The 18249-nt window shown below is 38.5% G+C and overlaps 1 long non-coding RNA gene across 1 annotated transcript in view; it reads left to right on the top strand.

Annotated features, from left to right (window-relative positions):
* The window catches only part of LOC109390323 (uncharacterized), an 80322-nt gene extending 70152 nt beyond the window's left edge, over positions 1–10170 (top strand). The window contains exon 4 of the long non-coding RNA XR_002125552.1: positions 9914–10170. This is a non-coding gene — a long non-coding RNA (uncharacterized LOC109390323). The remainder of the gene's footprint in view (positions 1–9913) is intronic.
* The last annotated feature ends 8079 nt before the right edge of the window (positions 10171–18249 follow it).

Genomic DNA, 18249 nt, shown 5'->3' with positions numbered 1-18249 from the left:
TAGGCACTTAATACCCACACTCTTATTTAATCTTCCAAACAAATCGGTGATGTAGGTTAAAACCCTTCATGACTTATAAGGCTGGTGTTACCTGTCTTCCCCTTGTCTAGCTTCCCACCGCTTATGGTTCTCTGCTCACCTAGGCCTTCAGGTTTCTAGACGGGCCATGTTCTTTTCCATCCCACAAACATACTCTTTGCCTGGAACAGTCTTCTTTTTTGAAGAAGCTTAGCTGTGAAGGGAAGATGAGAGAGAAAAGGGTCAAGGGAGAGTTGTGTGTATGGTTCTCATTGCTGATGGTGTGTGTATATTTTAATGACAGTCATGTAGTCTGCAAGCAGAGGGGAAAGATTCAAAGAAACAGGATGAAGATACAGAAGAGAAAGGCAATTGATGGAGGGAGATTCCTGAAGAACAGGGTGGAGATGAGCTAAGAGGTACAAATGAAGAGATTAACTTTGTATAGCATTGGTATGTGTGCCAGATGGAGTTGGGAGTTTGGCTCTGTTCGTCTCCATTTTTCACTGTGAAATTGGATGCTTGGTCATTTGCTTGGATGCTCACAGTGAGGAGACTTGAGTTGAAGGGAGAATGGAGGGTGAGGGTGGATGGACAATAGGACCAAATCTTGTGTGAGGAATCTGGGGACAGAGAACACCTGTGTCCTTGTTCTTATGCTGGAGCTCTGGAAGCAATATGATTCTAGAAATTTCTTGCATGTAGCCTAGTGTGGGAGCACAGGAAATGTCTGTGTAGGGTGCCTGAGTGAGCCCCATGAAGAACAGTAGAGTTTTCCGATGTGGCTAGAATGGCACAGATATTATACATGGGCCTTATGGGAATCAGGAGGAAGCTGTAGTGGTTTATGGGAGCCAACTAGATAAAAACGATAACATTTTAGAGGATGCCAGCCTGATGGATAAAACTGATGACCTTGTTGTTCTTCTCCATGCTTCAGCCCTGCCTAAGATCCCTAGTGGAAGATGATAACAATCTGGGCAACAACTGAAGGATTTTCCCCTAAAAAAACCCCACAAACCTGAACTCACATCTCCTAAAAAAAAAAAGTAATCGGTTTATAAATAACACAGAACATCTCTTACAAGGCAAACCCTAGTTCAGCTGTCTTTTAAATGGGAAACACTTCTAACCGTTAGTGTTACAAGTATTGAGCTCGATGAGGAATTCCCACTGAGAATTGGAACTGAAAGAGATGTGCAATGATAGAAGTGGAAATCTTTTCTTATGAGCCTTTGGAATATGGCCATTTTACTTTCCAATAATTTTCTGCCTGAAGCAATGACATGTCTAATTAATAATAATATTCTATTAAACAGTATGATTAATCTGAGAGATCATTATGCACAAGTAGATTAAAAAAGCACCCTAAATCCCCTTGGTCTGATTTAAGATAAAATAAACCTGAATTTCTTATCCAGAGAATTTTTTTTCTCTCTCTGTGATATAACTTGAGGGTACATTCTATGTCTGTGATTCTTTCACTGTGTGTACTTCATTGTCTGATTAACTTAAAGAAGACTTTTTGAATAAATAGCACCTATTCAGTTGTCCCCTAATTTAATTATAAGTTTGTATAAGCTATTTGCATGTGAATATTATTTTTGCAGGCTGTATTAGTTATATAATATCTTTCTGGTGTTAGCTTTATATGGGGGCAAAGCTGTTAATCTTAATATTTTACTTATAGAAGCAAAGAAAGGTTGGGAGAATTAGGCAGAAAAGTACCCCCCAGGATAGTTCAGGGTAAGTCCCAGGGCTGAAAACTACCTAATTCCTGAGCTGGAGAAGTGGCAGTAACACTGTTTCATAAGTTCGGTGAGTGAGAACACCACAACTGGCCTGGCTTTCCCAAAGGGCATGATTTTTGGAGAAGTCCGGGTGTTTTAAGAGCTGTTGTTCCTCAATGTTTCATTAACCAATGGAAAGATTTTTGATAAACTTTCTCCCTGGAATATAACAATTAAGATCGAGGTTTGGAGACTTCTTGGCTTCAGGTCTCAGCTTTTCCGCTTACCAGCTGTGAGATCGTGGACAAGTTGGTTAATGCCTTAAGACTCAGTGTTCTCATCTATAAAATGGGCCAAGCACCAATTTCCTAAGCAGAATCTCCCCAATTGGTGTGCCACTCAGGTAGATGTCAGATGTTGACCCTGGCCCTGTCACCTCAGGCCTCCACAGCGGGACAAGCTTCATCTGTTTCTCTGTGTGTTAAGTGGTAGAAAAGCTGAGGAGGCAAAGCCAGTTGTGAGCTTTTAAGTATATGATGAGCGTAAAGCTTTTATCTCTGTGCCTGGGACCTCATAGTTGTTCAATAAAAGCCAGCATCTGTTATTACCTAAGGCAGTTGAAAAGTCATCAGATTTCCAGATCCTATCTAAGCTATTTTCGGAGATTATTTTGTCTTTCATTCAATTGTCTTTTACCGGGAATTATACATTATAAAGATTTATCTATCAGCTAAACATTGAAGCCACATGGTAGTTTCTAAATTTCATAATAGTATGTGGACATATGTGTAATATTTTACAGTATGCAAAATATTTCCCAACATCATATGTATTATCATTTTAGTTTATGGTCAGTACTAATTATGACCCATTTTAACATTTGATTTGCCTAAGCTGATTATCTCTGGTTATCTTGATCAAAGACCAAATTTTGAAAGTTCATGAAAATGCTACTCATATGCATGCACACAACAGACACACATATAAGTCATCTATAGATTGCTTCAGTAAAACACACACACTGCTTAGATAGTGATATTTATACATGTTGGTAGAGGTGTATTAATTTGTGCTGTTGTATAATAAAACCACCGATTGACACTGGGGATAGTTCTTATAATTTTTTTTCCATTACAATAATAGGGGTGAAAAAATAGTAAACAAAAATGGCAGAAACATCTCAAAATGTAGACAGAATAAGTGAAGTTTTAAAGGGTCATTGGAAAACAAACAAAAAAAATTTGAGATGCCATGAATTTCAAGATACTAATTTGAAATGAAAAATGAAATACACTGTCAAGTGGAAGTTTTTGTTTAGAAGACAGGACAAAGTAAAAACTTATAAACACAAAGTATATACTCTTAAAGTGCATTAAAATTGATGGTAGTGTTTTCATTGCAAAAATATTGATCTGTCCTTAAAGTGTACATACATGTGTTTGATCAAAGTGTTCTTCATATAAACATTCGTAAGACCATCTGGATGGTCTTGGTCTTAAGTTTCAGCTATGATAGAAACTCTTCCCATAACAGATGAAGACATGGACTCCAGAGAAGAGAAGTGACTTACCTAAGGTCATTCATTATAGGACAATCAGAACTAGAGCCCAAAGAGCTCTTAACGCAATTTCAACTACCTCACTCCTCCTCTGTGGGTGGTTTCAGGAGCCCTGGAGAAATTCAAATGCCTCCTAACCCAGCCCCATCTCTTGGCTACCTTTTGCAAAAAAATTTGAGTTGTAAAAGTTGCTGACACTAGCTATTTTTGCTTCCTTACATCTCCTTCTGTTCTTGAAACAGTTGTACGTCTTATGTCCTCTCAATTCCCTGGAAACTCTCTTTTGAAGGTGAACAACAATCTTAATGACTTCCAATCTAATGGTTTCTTCTATGTCCTCATAGTCCTTGTCTTTTAAGTGCTTTTCCCAGAGCCGATTTCTTGAAACACTGCTTGTTCCTTTGGCTTTTGTGACATCACACTCTCATGGTTTTCCTCCTGCCTCTGTGGCTGCATCTTTATGGCCCCTTTCTGTCTCTAAGTGTTGGGGAGCCTCAGGGACCTATGGGAAGCATCCCCCACCTCCCTCACCGTGATCTCACTCGGCCCCATTTCTCAGTATCTATACACCAAGACTCTCCTAATTCATATCTAGTCTTGACCTCTCCTCTGAGTTTCAGTCTCATATAACTTGGTATCTCCACTTTTTTGTCTAAGGGGCATCTCAAACCTAACGTGCCTCATGACTTTTGATTCTCCTCTCTTCTCTTGCTTCTCCCCTGGATCTTCCCTCAGTCCCTACAGCCAGAGTCTAGGGATCAAGTTGCTCTCTTTTCCTCACTCAACACAGCCAACCCATTAGCAAGATCTGTCAATTCCATCTCTAACAGGAATCCTGAGCATGCCCAAGTTCTCTCACCTGCACTGCCACTTTTCTGGTCCAGGTGATCTGCAGTATAGGTCACTACAAGGGCCTGTCTGGTTCCTTTTTACTTCCTAATATATAGCCCCAATGATCTTTTATCACTCCTCTGCTCAAAAGCTGCACATTTTTCCCATGACACTTAAAACAACATCCGAACTTCTTACTGGGTCTGTGAATCCTGTATGACCTGGCCCTGCCAGCCTGCCTCTGTGGTTTCATTTTGCTCCCCATGCCATAGTTATCTTGGCTTTCCTTGAACCTACCGTATTTCATTCAGAGCGCTTATGTATTCTAGTAGTACTCATTTGTTGACTAGTTTTCTTTTGTCCTTTCAAAGTTTAGTGAGTTGGGTTCATTTATGAGTTTTTCATTGTTGTGCCTCCAGCATGTAGGCTAGTGCCTGGCACCTATTAGATAGTAAATATTGAAATAATGAATGGGTGAAGGATACCAATATTAGAAACCTGGGGTTCATCCCACACTTCTCTCATTCTCTGGCTTTCTACTGTTAATCACTAGCCAAATCCTGTAGATTTTGTCCTCTTGATTTTTCCAGAATCTGTCTCCTCATACCCAGTTCTACTCCTCCTGCCTTGGTGGATGTCCTCAGCACCTAGAAAGTTTCCAAACCTCTAGTCAGGGACTGACTCCTGGATATAACTTTTCCTCCAGGAGGAATCAGTCAACTACTCGGTGCTACCATGCTATCCCCCATTTTTGCCACAGGACCTCTAAGGCTTCATCCCACTTTTACTGTGTTCCTCTCCTTGTACTGTATTGTAATCCCTCTGGAGGCAGGGACTGCATCTTTCTGTTTTTTTATTCTCAGCATCTAGCACAGCACCTGACATGTAGTAGATACTCAATGAATGTTTGAGAGAAGAGAACAAGTGAATACAAATGAATGAGTCTGGCTAAATGGGTTCATATATTGGGTTGTCAGAAAAGTCATGATGCATTTTTGCAATGAAAAACAGAGAAAAAGTACGTCATGACTTTTACGACAACCCAATAAAAACAGCTACAATGAAACACAAACCTAAAACTTAGATGTATAGATAATGATGTTTAACCTGTGAATTTAAAATTAACTTTACAGTTCACCTATTACAATTAAATAATGATTGATAAGCTTGCTTTTGAGATCACCATACTCTCTACTCCAATATCTTCAGTTCGGCACTTAAGGTAATTCTATACATAAAAATAAAAAATCATCTATCCCCCTATTTTTCTTATAGAGATACAAAAATAGATAACGTAGGGCAAAGAACCCATGATATACACAAGTTTTAGAAAAAAAATTTTTTTTGTTTCCCCTTTGTATCTTTTGGTGTCTTTTAAATATGCTTCACCTATCTGAATCAATTTAGGAAAACTATGACTAAAACTATTCACACATCCTAGGACCCTAATCTAACCTTAGGTGGTTTGAGTTTCATTCTTATTTTTGCTACAATACTCACTCCATATGCCTCTTTTGTATTTCTAAATATTGAAATCAGTCCGTATTGGTTAGCGAAGTATGGGAAGCTGTAACTCTATAGTGTTTTCAGACAATGAATATACAGTATATTTTGCATGTAATTTTTATCTGCCTCCATCAAGTGTAACAATATGTTGAATTTGCCATGGGCCTTTAAAGCTTCGATGTTGTGAAGAGCTCTGCATGAAATTTTAAAGAGGCTGGACCTTTCATCTGCACAGCAGCAGGGCACCTCACTACAGGGATAAGAAAGGAAGAGAGAGAGAACATTTCTGAAGCCATAGCAAAAAATAACAGCAGAAGCAATTATTTCATCAAAGGTTGATTTTTTTTTTCTAGTCCTGATCCCCCCCTCCCCCCCAAATTTCTTAGCTGGAGATTGTCTGCCTTGTTGCCTTCATCTCCTGTTGTATGTTTAATTTGCAGACTTCACACGGTCAAAATGGGGGGGAAATTCATAAATGAAAAGATGTTTATTTTAGAAGGTGATGTTATTGATAACAGCATTTAAATGTATTTGCAAAGGGTCTGCAAATTGGGAACAATGCAGAGAACTAAATTTGGCATCCCCTAGAGTTCTCAGACTGTTTATCTGCTTGGGATGTGACTGATATGGATGGGTCTTCTTTGTGACTTTGCTTTCTCCCTTTCCTCCCATAAACATCAGCATGCTCTTTGGCTGCTCTGGGGAGGTAAGAGAGTTTCATCTCCCTATCTCTGTGCTAACATCATTTTTATTTTATTTGGGGTGGGGCTCTGCGCTCCTGGCTGTGGAGTCAATTAGTACCAGTTCTTATGATAAGGACACCATTCTACTGGTGGTGAGAATAATCAAATTTGGGCCACCATCTTCTTGTGCTAGGATTCTGAGAAATCATCAAAATGAAACTTTTCCATGGACTTCTCCATGGGCAGGGTCTGAACCTCTCCCTCAAATGAAGCTTAGAAGTTCTCCAGAGAGCTGCATATTTGGAGTTGGGGGGATCATGTCTTTGTCTGGGTATTAAATAAACTTGGTATTCCCCACCCACTTCTTTCCCCCACCCCCTGCTGTTTATTTGCTGGAGTCTTTGGATGACTTGCTCTAACTTCTTTTCCATTTTCTTTCTCTTCTTTGGGCTTTCCCCACATGAATTTCCTGTTGATGCTGTAACAAGTTACTATAAACTTAGTGGCTCAAAAACACACACATTTATTTTCTTACAGTCCTGGAGGTCATAGGTCCAAAATGAGGCATGTGGGGCTAAAGGTGTCGGCAGGGCTATATTCCTTCTAGAGCAGCGGTTCTCAACCTGTGGGTCGCAACCCCTTTGTGGGTCGAACGACCCTTTCACAGGGGTCGCCTAAGACCATCGGAAAACAAAAAGATACTTATATTATGATTCATAACAGTAGAAAAATTCCAGTTATAGAGTAGCAACGAAAATAATTTTATGGTTGGGGGTCACCACAACATGAGGAACTGTATTAAGGGGTCGTGGCATTAGGAAGGTTGAGAACTGCTGCTCTAGAGGCTCCAGAAGGAGAATCTGTTTCCTTATCTGTTCTAGCAGCATGTAGAGACTGCTTTCCTTGGCTCATGGTCCCTTCCTCTATCTTAGAGCGTATCACTCCCACATCTGCTTCCGGCGTTCCATCTTCTTCTCTAGATCCTGAACTTAATCACATTTGCAAAGTCCCTGTTACCACTTTAGGTAACATATTCACATATTCTGGGTATTAGTACATACATATCTTTTTGGGGGGGAGGGTGCATTATTCAGCCTACCACACCTTCAACATTATGCTACATAACATTTTTGTAATCCTTATTCTGTTTCTTTCCATTTGTGGATGCACTTCGTTCCATCCTCAACTGACAATGACTGTGAACTTGTTAAATGAGAGAGAGAAGTGTGTCTTCATTTTCTCCAACATTCCTCCTCAGAGTCAGAACAGCGATCAGCTTCAGGGGAATAAACTTCTTTCAGGTGTGGCTCCCTGATATTTGGGACTTTTCTCTATATTTTTAAGAGGCCTATGGACTCTGAGGAAGCAGTTCCATTGCCTTTGGTTCCACCTGATGCCTGGAGGTACGAATATGTTAGAATCCCAGCTATTCTAAACTTCCTCAGTGGGTGAAGCTACTTCTTCTCTTCCTCTGACATTTATTAAAGATCTCTCTCGCTTTCTTGTGGGCCATCCCCTCTCTGACCAACTGTTTATAGTTGTAGGAAGATCTCTCCATTCTTTGCCAACCTTAGACACTCCATCTTTTGTGTTCCCATAGCACATTTTGCGTACTTTTTATCTGAAACTCCATCTCTTAGGATTGTAATTATTTGTGTTTCTTAATAAATGGACTTGCTTGAGGACAGGAATCTTGCCTTATTTACTTTCACATTTTTCCCCTCTAAAATGGAGCTTGGCACAGAGTAAACACTTAGCATATATTTCTCTGAGCCAGTGAATTACTAAACAACCCTATAGAGTGAAGCCCAAACCTTAGGAGACCATGAAGTCCCCTTTCACCTTCCATCTCCCCTCTTCACGCTCCCTGTTTCCTGTTCACTTCATGCCCTCTCCATGTTGTACTGCTTTCTGTTCTCCAAACCGCTTTCCATTTTGTCTGTTCCCACTGTGATAATGTACAAACTAACATTTGTAATGCTAGCCTTAGTACAAAGCACTTTATAGACATTTCATCTTCACAATACTCCTGTGTGGTTTACATTTCACAAATGAAAATCCTGAGGCTTGGAGAGGTGACATAACTTCCCCAAGACCACACAGCTAGTAAGGAATAGCTCTGGGTTGTGAGCTCAGTGGCTCAGGTCTAGAGCCCATATTGATAACTGCCACTGCCTCTTGATCATGGGCTTCCACTCCAAAGGGCTTGCTTAGCGCTTCCAGAAAACTCTGCATTCCCTTTGTACCCATCATAATGCCCAATAAAACCTACATGTACTTAGGATTGAAGTTTGGGTGAGAGTTTTTAATTATGAGGACTCTTTTTACGGTTGCAAGTCAGACTCTTAAGAGGATACTGAATAGAGCCACACTGCACAATGCTTTAGAGTCTATTCCCAACCACATGTCTCATTCGGCCATTGCCACAAATGCCTGCAAATCAATGTCCAAAGTAACAATAGTCATTACGTGACTGAACAGGGCGTCAGGCAGCCCTTCCTTCCACCTCCTTGGTGTTCAGACTTTTTATGTGTAAAGCGATGGATCCCATTCTTCAAACAATCTCATGTAGACCCCCAATATTTAAAACAGATAAAAGTGTATGTGAATTTCCTGTGTTTTCCCAGAATTGTTCCATAAATCCCTTTCTCAAGCTTGAGGACACAGCACCCTTTCCTGCAACTCCTTTCTTTCACCCTACTTGCCCCATTTCTTTATTAGTTCTGGGTCTGTGGGAGAATCCAATTGACCCAGGCTTGTGACAGATTTGTAATATATATATAATTTGCCAATGCTTGTATCAACCCCTTAGATTGTGTGAATTCAAAACTGATGGAAGTGTACCTAAGGACCATAGATGTTCCAGATAGGGAAAAAAGCTCATGCAGGGCCCACGGAGTTGCAGTTTGTTTTTAAAGAGCTCTCCTGGGGTATCATTGCCTTGATGAATCTACAGTCCAGGCCCCGGCCTTGATCCTGCCAAGATGAGAAATTTGATTTTGTCCACGAATTGTGTGGTCCAGTTGACCTGCTGCTTGAACCAAATGGATCCTGGGACCAGGGTTCCTGTTGCCTGGGCACATTTGAATAGACTCCGTTACCACGTGCTTGTCTGAAACCTTTGTTCTGTGTGTCCATAGCTAAGCAATGCTTGTTTTAATTCACCTGTTATATCCTTAGCTATATTAATACATACAGCAAGGACATAGTCAAGTATTGCCAACACAGAAGGCTTTCTGCCTCTATTATAGGAGAGAGTATACCATGTTCGTTAAGAACATAGGTGTTGAATTAAAGGGGCTGGGTTCATATTCCCAGTACTGCCACATATAAACTATGTGACCCTTGCTAATTTCTTTAATTTCTCTAAGCTCATTTTCTCTTCAATAAAATAAAAATACGTGTGAGTTGTGAGATTGAGATACTAGTGTGTGAAAGTCCTCGATTCTGGACACAGGAGATTGCTTGGTGATTGGTAAATGCTAGCTTTGTTATTACTTTAGGTGGCCTCTCATCTCCTCTGATTCAGTTTGTATTGATGTTCAAGTTTAACTTTCAGAGGCTCATCTTGTTTTTCTTAATTTCAGATTCCGGGAGGATGCCCCCACGATGGCTCTGAGAGGCTAAACACGAGGCCCCCAGCACAGTTAGCTGCTTGGTATCCCCTTTTCTCTGCCACTGAGGAAGTCATGTTACAAAGGAGCCCAATGCTAGTTCTTGCTCACACCTGTGTGCAACGCCGACCACTCCACTGCCTCGAGCCAGGATAAAGGTGGAGACACCCTCCATGAATGCACAGCTCCTACTTTGGCTCTTCAGTTGTCCCACCTATGCTCTGCCTCCTCCTGCTGCCCAGGTATGTGTCACATAACAGATTATACACATATCACATAAATCCATGCTTGTGGGAAATTCAAATTATATATATACGTGTGTAACAATGTATTGTCATCTTCACTGTCCCAGCCACATTCCTCATGTGTGTATCATGCTAGCCTTTTTTTATATAAGTTTACATACTTATTATTTTTAAAAAATGATATTACATTATTCTTTGGTGACCTGACTTTTTAACTTAACATTTCTTGATCTTTTCATGTCAATATGTACAAATTCTATTCTTTTAAATTTTTGCTCAGTTTTCCACGTATAGATGAATCATTATTTACCTTGAGAGTATTGATGATTATTTAGCTTTTCAGTTTTTAATACTAAAAACAAGGTTTCAGTGAATATTTTGGGGTTAAAAGTGTTAACATTTTGATAGATAACGGCCCACTGTCCTTCTAAAAGCTATGCCATTTTATACTCCTATCAACCTGTACAGGAAGGCCTATTTCTATTTACATTCACATCACAAATACTGAATCTTATTTAGTCTTTTTAGAATTTAATCTGATGGATAAGCATCTCCTTATTTTAATATACATTTTCCTGATTATCTGTGAGTTTAAGCATCTTTTCACAGGTTTTTTTCCCTTTAGCTTTCTAACTGCTGTCAATTTATATCTTTTTCTCAGTTTTATTTTGGGTTATTCATCTTTTTCTATTGCCTATAGGAGCTCTTTGTGTATTTTAGCTCTTTTTAAAATAATCATAACTATTTTCTCTAGTTGCTGTTTTTTAATTGCATTTTTGTATCTTTGGCTATATAGAAGTTTTACATTTCATCTAGTTTTTGCTTTCCTATGAAATTTATTTTATATTTGTAAAGGAATGTGAAAGTTTAAAAATTACTCAATATTATTTGTGGTGAAACAGGCTAATATTATTTATATGTTACAAACAAGAAAAGTTTAAAGATCTTGTAAACTCCAGCTATTTTATAATTTAACCAACAAGTATTTATTAATACCTACTATGCATTTAGTGTGATAGATAATAAAAAGAAATATAAAACATGGTCTGTACCTTCGGGGCATTTGTATGTGAATCACAGATACTTAGATATATCTTAGAAAACCATATTGGGCATTATTTAGCTAAGTGCTGAATTTCGTTACAGAAAAAAATTGGTATCAAAAGGAACTAGGTCAACAGAATACATACGAATACATGGTAAAGGCTATGATCATAGTGGGAAACTTGAAGTGGCGCTTACAGCCTGGGAAAGATTTAGTTCTGAGGTTACAGGACCTGTATCAGTTCTCTATTTCTGTATAACAAATCACCCAAAGCTTAGCGGCTTTAAAAAATACCTATTTAAGTTAGCTTCATAATATTGCAGGTTGACAATGTTGGTTGGGCTCAGCTGGGCAGTTCTTCTGGTGTGGGCTAAGCTTGGCTAATCTTGGCTGAGATCACTTATGAATCTGTAGTCAGCTGATTGATTGTTTGTGCTGACTGGGTAATAATGGCTGCATCTCGGACAGCTGAGATAACTGGGCCTTTTCTCACATGGGATCTTCTTACAGGCTAGCCTGGGTTTGTTCCCATGATGGGCACAGGATTTCAAGAGTTGAAAACAGAAGCTGCAAGGCTTCTTGAGGCCTTGGTTCAGGATTGGTGTACCGCCATTTTTGTGCATTCTATTGGTCAAAGCTACAAGACCCACCTAGGTTCAAGGGGTAAGAAAATAGACTCTACCTCTTGCTGGGAGATATTAAAATATTGCGGCCATTTTTGCAGTCTACTGCAGAACCCCAATTCAGGTTCATGTTTACTGAGTGATTTAATCCTCGCAGTTATGTGTGATGATCATGCTCAGAATCTGTCTTTGACAAAGCCAGGTAGAAATAGAAATAGCAGTACAGTAGACGTCTACAAATGCCTGTTTATCTTGGGTGACTGGGTATTGGTTTTTAGGGAACCTTTCTTTCATGTTGTTTTAAACAGGGCCATTAGGAACATGATGTCTGGATTTCTAGACTGGCCAGAGTGATCTACGATAGCCTTGCCCATCCCCCTGCTCCTTTCTTAGAACACACCCTGAAAGAGTGAATGAGATGTGGTGTTTAGTTCTGGCAATAAATGCCATGTCTGTGAATGCAGAGCATTAAATATATATAAAAAAAAGCTAACATCATAGTTCTCCAATTTAAAAAAGCCAGCTTCTAGCCTTGATTTCTTGTATTCATCTCATTTTCAAGTTAGTTGACATTGCTTGCAACTTCCGTTTTAAATGATTGGTATAATTCCTCTTATTTGGGTCTTGTAGAACTAGTTTCAGAAATTCCATCAGTTCTTGTTTTTACTGTTTAGAGGTAAGGAGAGGTGGCCAATAAGTCCTTTCTCGAAGCTTATACCCCTTTTAGTGATCATGATAGTTTCTCAGTTCAGACAGTAGTTGTGAGGTTCAGGCAGCGCCTAGTAGACCTGCTGCTTCATATAGAGCTGTGGTCTCTGGGCCAAACATTCAACTCAGAATGAAGCTTGAGTAACGTCAGGGTGTAACTTAAAATACTATATATAGGGATGGTGCTTTTTAAATACTCAAGATTATTCTCCATTGTTCTCAGTTCTTTCTTAAGGAGCAGAGATACCTTCAGATTTCTATACACTTGTATGTAAAAGCCTGATTTCCCTCTGATTCTTGTACATGTACAAAATGCTGCTAATTAAAATAAATATGCTGTTCAATAGAGGAACAGTGTCTCATGGTGGAGCTGTCCATGAATGCTGGAGCCAGAATCTTGTTTGAATTAAAAGGATGTCTGCTATGTTACGGCGCCCTATGGAGACGTATAAGGCTGGAGCTTCTAGCCGTCCATACTGTCTTTATTGAGAGACATATTTATATCTTCCAGACTAGTAATTAATCACTCAGTGGGATTTTTTTGGGGGAAGTCATGAGCTCACAGAGAATCTTTTTGTGTTGCCAGGAACCACAAAGCATGGGTACAATTAAAATGCTGATTTAATTTATTATATTGAGGCATGGAACAGGAATGTTTAAATGGTCTTGACAGGGCCAGAATTTCAGAACCACCTTTTTAAAAATAGAAAACAAATGCCTAACCCCCTTAAATTAAATTATATTAATAACATATTTCTGTACGTTGCTTGGAAGCAAAATAAAGCACTTGACAGTAATTAAAATTTGAAGATGTTGTATTATTTGTTGTTAATGTGCAATCTTTGTTAGGGGAAATACATTTCAAAGTGATCTATTTATGAAAATTAAATGGGGGGAAAATTGCCTATTGAGCAAATTTTGCTTAATAAGGCTGCTTTTCTTAGAAATGTGGATTCTTAGGTAACTCAAATGTTTTTGTATTCCAATATGGTTTCTATTTTTGATCCTCTCAAAAATTGTCTTTGTTAGTTGAATCTTGATATTTCCACATATAATTCCATTGTCGGGGGGCTTCTGAACTCTAAAAACCAGGAAGGCTTTCATATATTTTGGGGTATTGAGTAACATGTATTTGCAAAGAGAATTTCATCTGAAATCAATGTGGTTAGTCACTTGGACCCCCTCCAAATACCTCTGCAGGTCCAGAAGCCAAAGGGGCCCCATTAGCAGCCTCTAACTAGCTCTCTTCTAATGAATGCTGTGTTCTGTGTCTTGAAACTGCACTTTCCTTGTTTCACACAAACTAGAAAATGCCATGAGATAATGGGATAGTTGTTTGCCCTGCTGTACCACAGTGAGGCGGAGCTAATAGAGTCACCTCTTTGCAGACCTCACATGCAGATAATATTCTGAAAAGTTACACATCTCCACTGTCTTGGGGGAAAGGCGGTTTCTGACCCTGGTTTAGGTTTTATTTTCTTTTGGCATTCATTCAGATGCATTTGACTTGGACTTTCAAAGTTAATATCCAATAAAACTCTTAGATAATGAACTCTTCTGTGAGTGAAATAAATAAACCATAAACGATACATGTTGTGTCTTACCATGCTACTGCCATTTTTGTGGATCTTGATAGTGCGATTACAGTACCGGAATTAACTGACCCCTGTTGATCCTGATAATTCTGGTGATAGGAGTGCCAACTAGATTGAAGAAATGGGGTAGTTTGTTTACATGTGTTCCTCCACTGGTTAAAATTAAAGCAGTCACAGTGAAATCAATATTTATTTTACAAACATTTAGGTGGTGAAAGTTTTCTTCTGGGAAATGTTCAGGTTTTTGTGGGAAAACTTTTGACTTAGGTACTAAATAATAATGAACCATTGTTGACATTTTGTTTTTCTCCCCTCTCTTTACTCATCCCCACATCTATTTAGTCACCAATTCCTGTGGATTCTCGTCTTTAAATGTTATGATCTTCCCATCCTTCCCCTACCACGGCCTCCCAAACTGTCATCACTGCAAACATGGATTTGTTTATCTGTCTGCCCTATGAGGCTGTAAACTATTTGAGGCCGTGAATCAAATCTTATTTGACTTGGCCACAGTGTCTAGCATGTAGTAGGTGATGGGTATATATTTGCTATATAAATGAAGGCTTTTATATAAACCATTTAATTCAGTCATTCTCAACTAGGGATGGTGGTGATTTTGACTCCCATCCCCCACCCCCGCAAAAGGACATCTGGCAAGTCTATAGATACTTTGGTTGCTACAGCTGCAGTGTGTGTGTGTGTGTGTGTGTGTGTGTGTGTGTGTGTGTGTGTGTGTAGTGTGTGTGGTGGGTAGAGACCAGACATGTTGCTGAACATCCTATAATGCACAGAATTGCAACAAAGAATTATTGGGCCCCAAAATGTCAGGTGTGCCAGGGTTGAGAAACCCTACTCTAGTTTAATTTTCAAAATATCCTCTCTTAAGTAGATAAACAGGTATAGACATTTCTTTACTCTAGATATGAGAAAACATGCATGGAGAGATTAAATGAGTATTCTAAGTCCACCCAGCTTATGGTAGTGACAGAACCAGTGATCCTACATCTAGATAATGACTAGATTATTTCAATTACTTAGATGCTTATTATGATTTTTAACTTTAATGATCTGGACAGCCATCTTAGGTTTTTAGCCTTGGAAATCTGTCCACATTTTACTGAAAGTTAACAATCAGAAATTAAGGTACAAAATAATTGTGTGCTCATTTGAAAGATCTCTCTCCTATGAAGATTCCATTAGATCATGTATAAAAAATTTGAATTTCCTAGCCTTATATCTTCCCACAGAGAGTGAGTTTCTCTAGTGAAGGGACTCAATCCATACATGCATTTAACATAGTTCTGAAAGATTAACAACATTAAATATTTTTGTATTACTAAAATTGAGACCTGGAATATCTGAATTGATCACTAGGTATTTTGAGCGAATGCCTAATTAATTTTTCATGCATTACCTGTGTACATTCTGGAATTATACAGGACACAGCAGCTTTAAGTGCAGAAATCTGTTTATCACCTGAGCTATAGGTTTGAAATAAAACCATGATGTGTCAGTACCTAGACCACTGTATATTGTTTAGCCATTGCTTCTCTAGAAGTAGCAGGCATGCAATAGGAAACATGTAGATAAGAGTAACTAAATTGGTCAAGGGGAAAATACAGTTCTGTTTACACAGAAGAGACAGAATTTCGGTCTGGTGTGCATGACTGTTTCCAGTGTGCAATGGAGACACAGAGATATTTAAGACATAGCCTCTCACCTTAGGAGTGCTCAAATAGCAGATGAGATGTATGTATGTATCAAAACTAATAAGTAATAAGACAGCATGAGGGTAAAATGAATGGTGGTAGCAGGTAACACAGAAGAGGAAAAGTATTTTATATTTTATATGAAGTCTGGGAAGGAATTAGCCACTAAAAGATGCAAAATACATATATTTAATCCAAGTTGGAAAATGTAAGTTATAAGCTTGGTTAAAAGAATATAGTAAACTATTCTAGACAGTATCTTATTTTTTATATTGAAAAAAGAAATTAACTTTTTTCTTGCAATTTCTGCCTACATCTTCTTGATATACAGGTATTATTGAAAAGTAAATATCTTATGGAAAGATTTTATTCACCTTTTAAAATTCTTTCTATACTGTCAGTTCCTAATCTTTGCTGGTGCTGAATTTTTCTGAGTTCCTTAGGGCTCTGTGCCATGTCATGAGAGAATTATAAGCACTTTCTATATAAAAATCCTTAAAGCCATTTGAAGTAGATTTTAAAGAATATTTAGAAGAATACAAAACATCTTTATTTCCATCCTACCTTTGAATGTTATCCTTGACTTTTCACGTAAACTTGTGGTTCCCTCAAAATTCGGATGGTGGCTATTCAAGCATAGCTGAGTCAAAATGGTGAACAGGTAGACTTAGAGGCAGATTCAGGTATATGGTTTCAAAATTATTAAAAAGAATATTCACAGCAGAAAATCATACTTTAGTTCATAGTAGAGAGGAAAGTGTTTGAGAATTATTCCAGTGGGAAGCAGAAGAAGTAAAATTGCTAATTGACAGCACTTCTGCTTTATCTTTTAAAATCCAAATTAAGTTAGTATTAGGTTGAACCATGAAATTGCTATTTTTGTTGGTCAAAATGGTTCAATATAGCAATAGCTAAATATGCCTGAATTTTAGAACACTGCAATTTTGAAATTAGCAGCTGAAGAAACATTATGAATATATTAACCAAACATATTATGACTATATTAACAAGAACATCACACTCATGAAAAAGATGTGTCCTATCCAAGAATACCAACATTTTGAAGGTTGGACTGATGGCACCAAATAGTTGAACTATCCATCTGATTCATGGCAGAGCCCAATGACACTTTATATAAAAATTGTAAAATTGAGAGACCTCAAGTGGACTATAGAAAAAAAAAAGGTAACTTGGTGGTTTCATCCCACAAATTTTATTAAAAAATCTTCCAATCTAGCTGGTTTAAAGTTCTGCATTTAGCAGGAATGTTTGAGCATATTACAAAAAAGCAAAATTAAACAGACCTTGAGGTAACGTTATTTTACACTGAGATATTATACAAATATTTTTTTTAGCTCATGGAATATGGCAGCTGAAAGGATTAATTTTAAATTTCAGTCAAACATGTCCAAATTGTAAATAGTAGAAGCTGTAGTTTCCAGATCACTTGAAATCTTTTATTCAGCTGGATAGAGGAATACACTATCTCCCTTTAAGTAGAACTGGTGTCGGGCAGAACTGTGAAATAGCCAAAAGTTGTTTTCCATTTGGTTCCAGACTATTTATGTTGCTTAGTGTCCACTTCTGTCAAAACCTACTTTCAGAAAAATATCTGATAAACTCATTCACAGCAGAGTAAAATGTGAGGTTCACGTGACCACTTTCTGAAAAAGATGGTGAGGGGACTGGAAGCTATGTCACAAAAACTTCACAAAAGTTGGAGCTACCATGCCTGCAGGTAGAGGGAAAGGAAGAAAGACGGGAAGGAAGAAGGGGGGTAGTGGTGGAGGGGAGGGGGAAATATGAAACCGAAAAGGCTGCTGTGAGATAATGCACGAGTGTGGCACAGAACAAGCTACCTAATACTATGGAATAAACCCTTATAACAAAAGCTATAATTATAATAATGCAGGAGAGGGATTCAGTTTATGGCTCCAAAAATAAGAATAGATGAGTGGTAGATCCCTGTGAGGCAGATTCTAATTTGATGGAAGGAAAAAAATATTTGAGTAAAGCTTTCCAAAAAATGAAATAGGCCAGCCCCAAAGAGGACTTCCTAATCATGGCAGTGGTTAGATATAATCCAGGTCTGTCACCTCCAAATCTGGTCACACATCACAAAACTTGGGGGAGAGGCTTGTTGAAAGTCCTCTGGTGGTTCTGACTTAGTGGGTTTGGGTGGGGCTCAGAACCTGTACTTTTATCAGCACCTGAGGTAATTCTGATGCCTCTTGAACCAGCATTTGGAAATCACTGATCTAAATGACCACAGGACTGGATTCAGTGATTGAGAAATCACTGAATTCATTAGGGGGGGCATTCAGGCATCAGGTGGAAACTTGGGGGGAAATGCAGTTTCATTTCATTAAATATATTTTCAGGAC

Source organism: Hipposideros armiger, unplaced genomic scaffold, assembly GCF_001890085.2.
Source record: "Hipposideros armiger isolate ML-2016 unplaced genomic scaffold, ASM189008v1 scaffold_9, whole genome shotgun sequence".
Taxonomy (NCBI): Eukaryota; Metazoa; Chordata; class Mammalia; order Chiroptera; family Hipposideridae; genus Hipposideros; species Hipposideros armiger.
The sequence above is the reverse complement of the archived record's forward strand: the minus strand, read 5'-3'. Positions and strand labels throughout refer to the sequence as shown.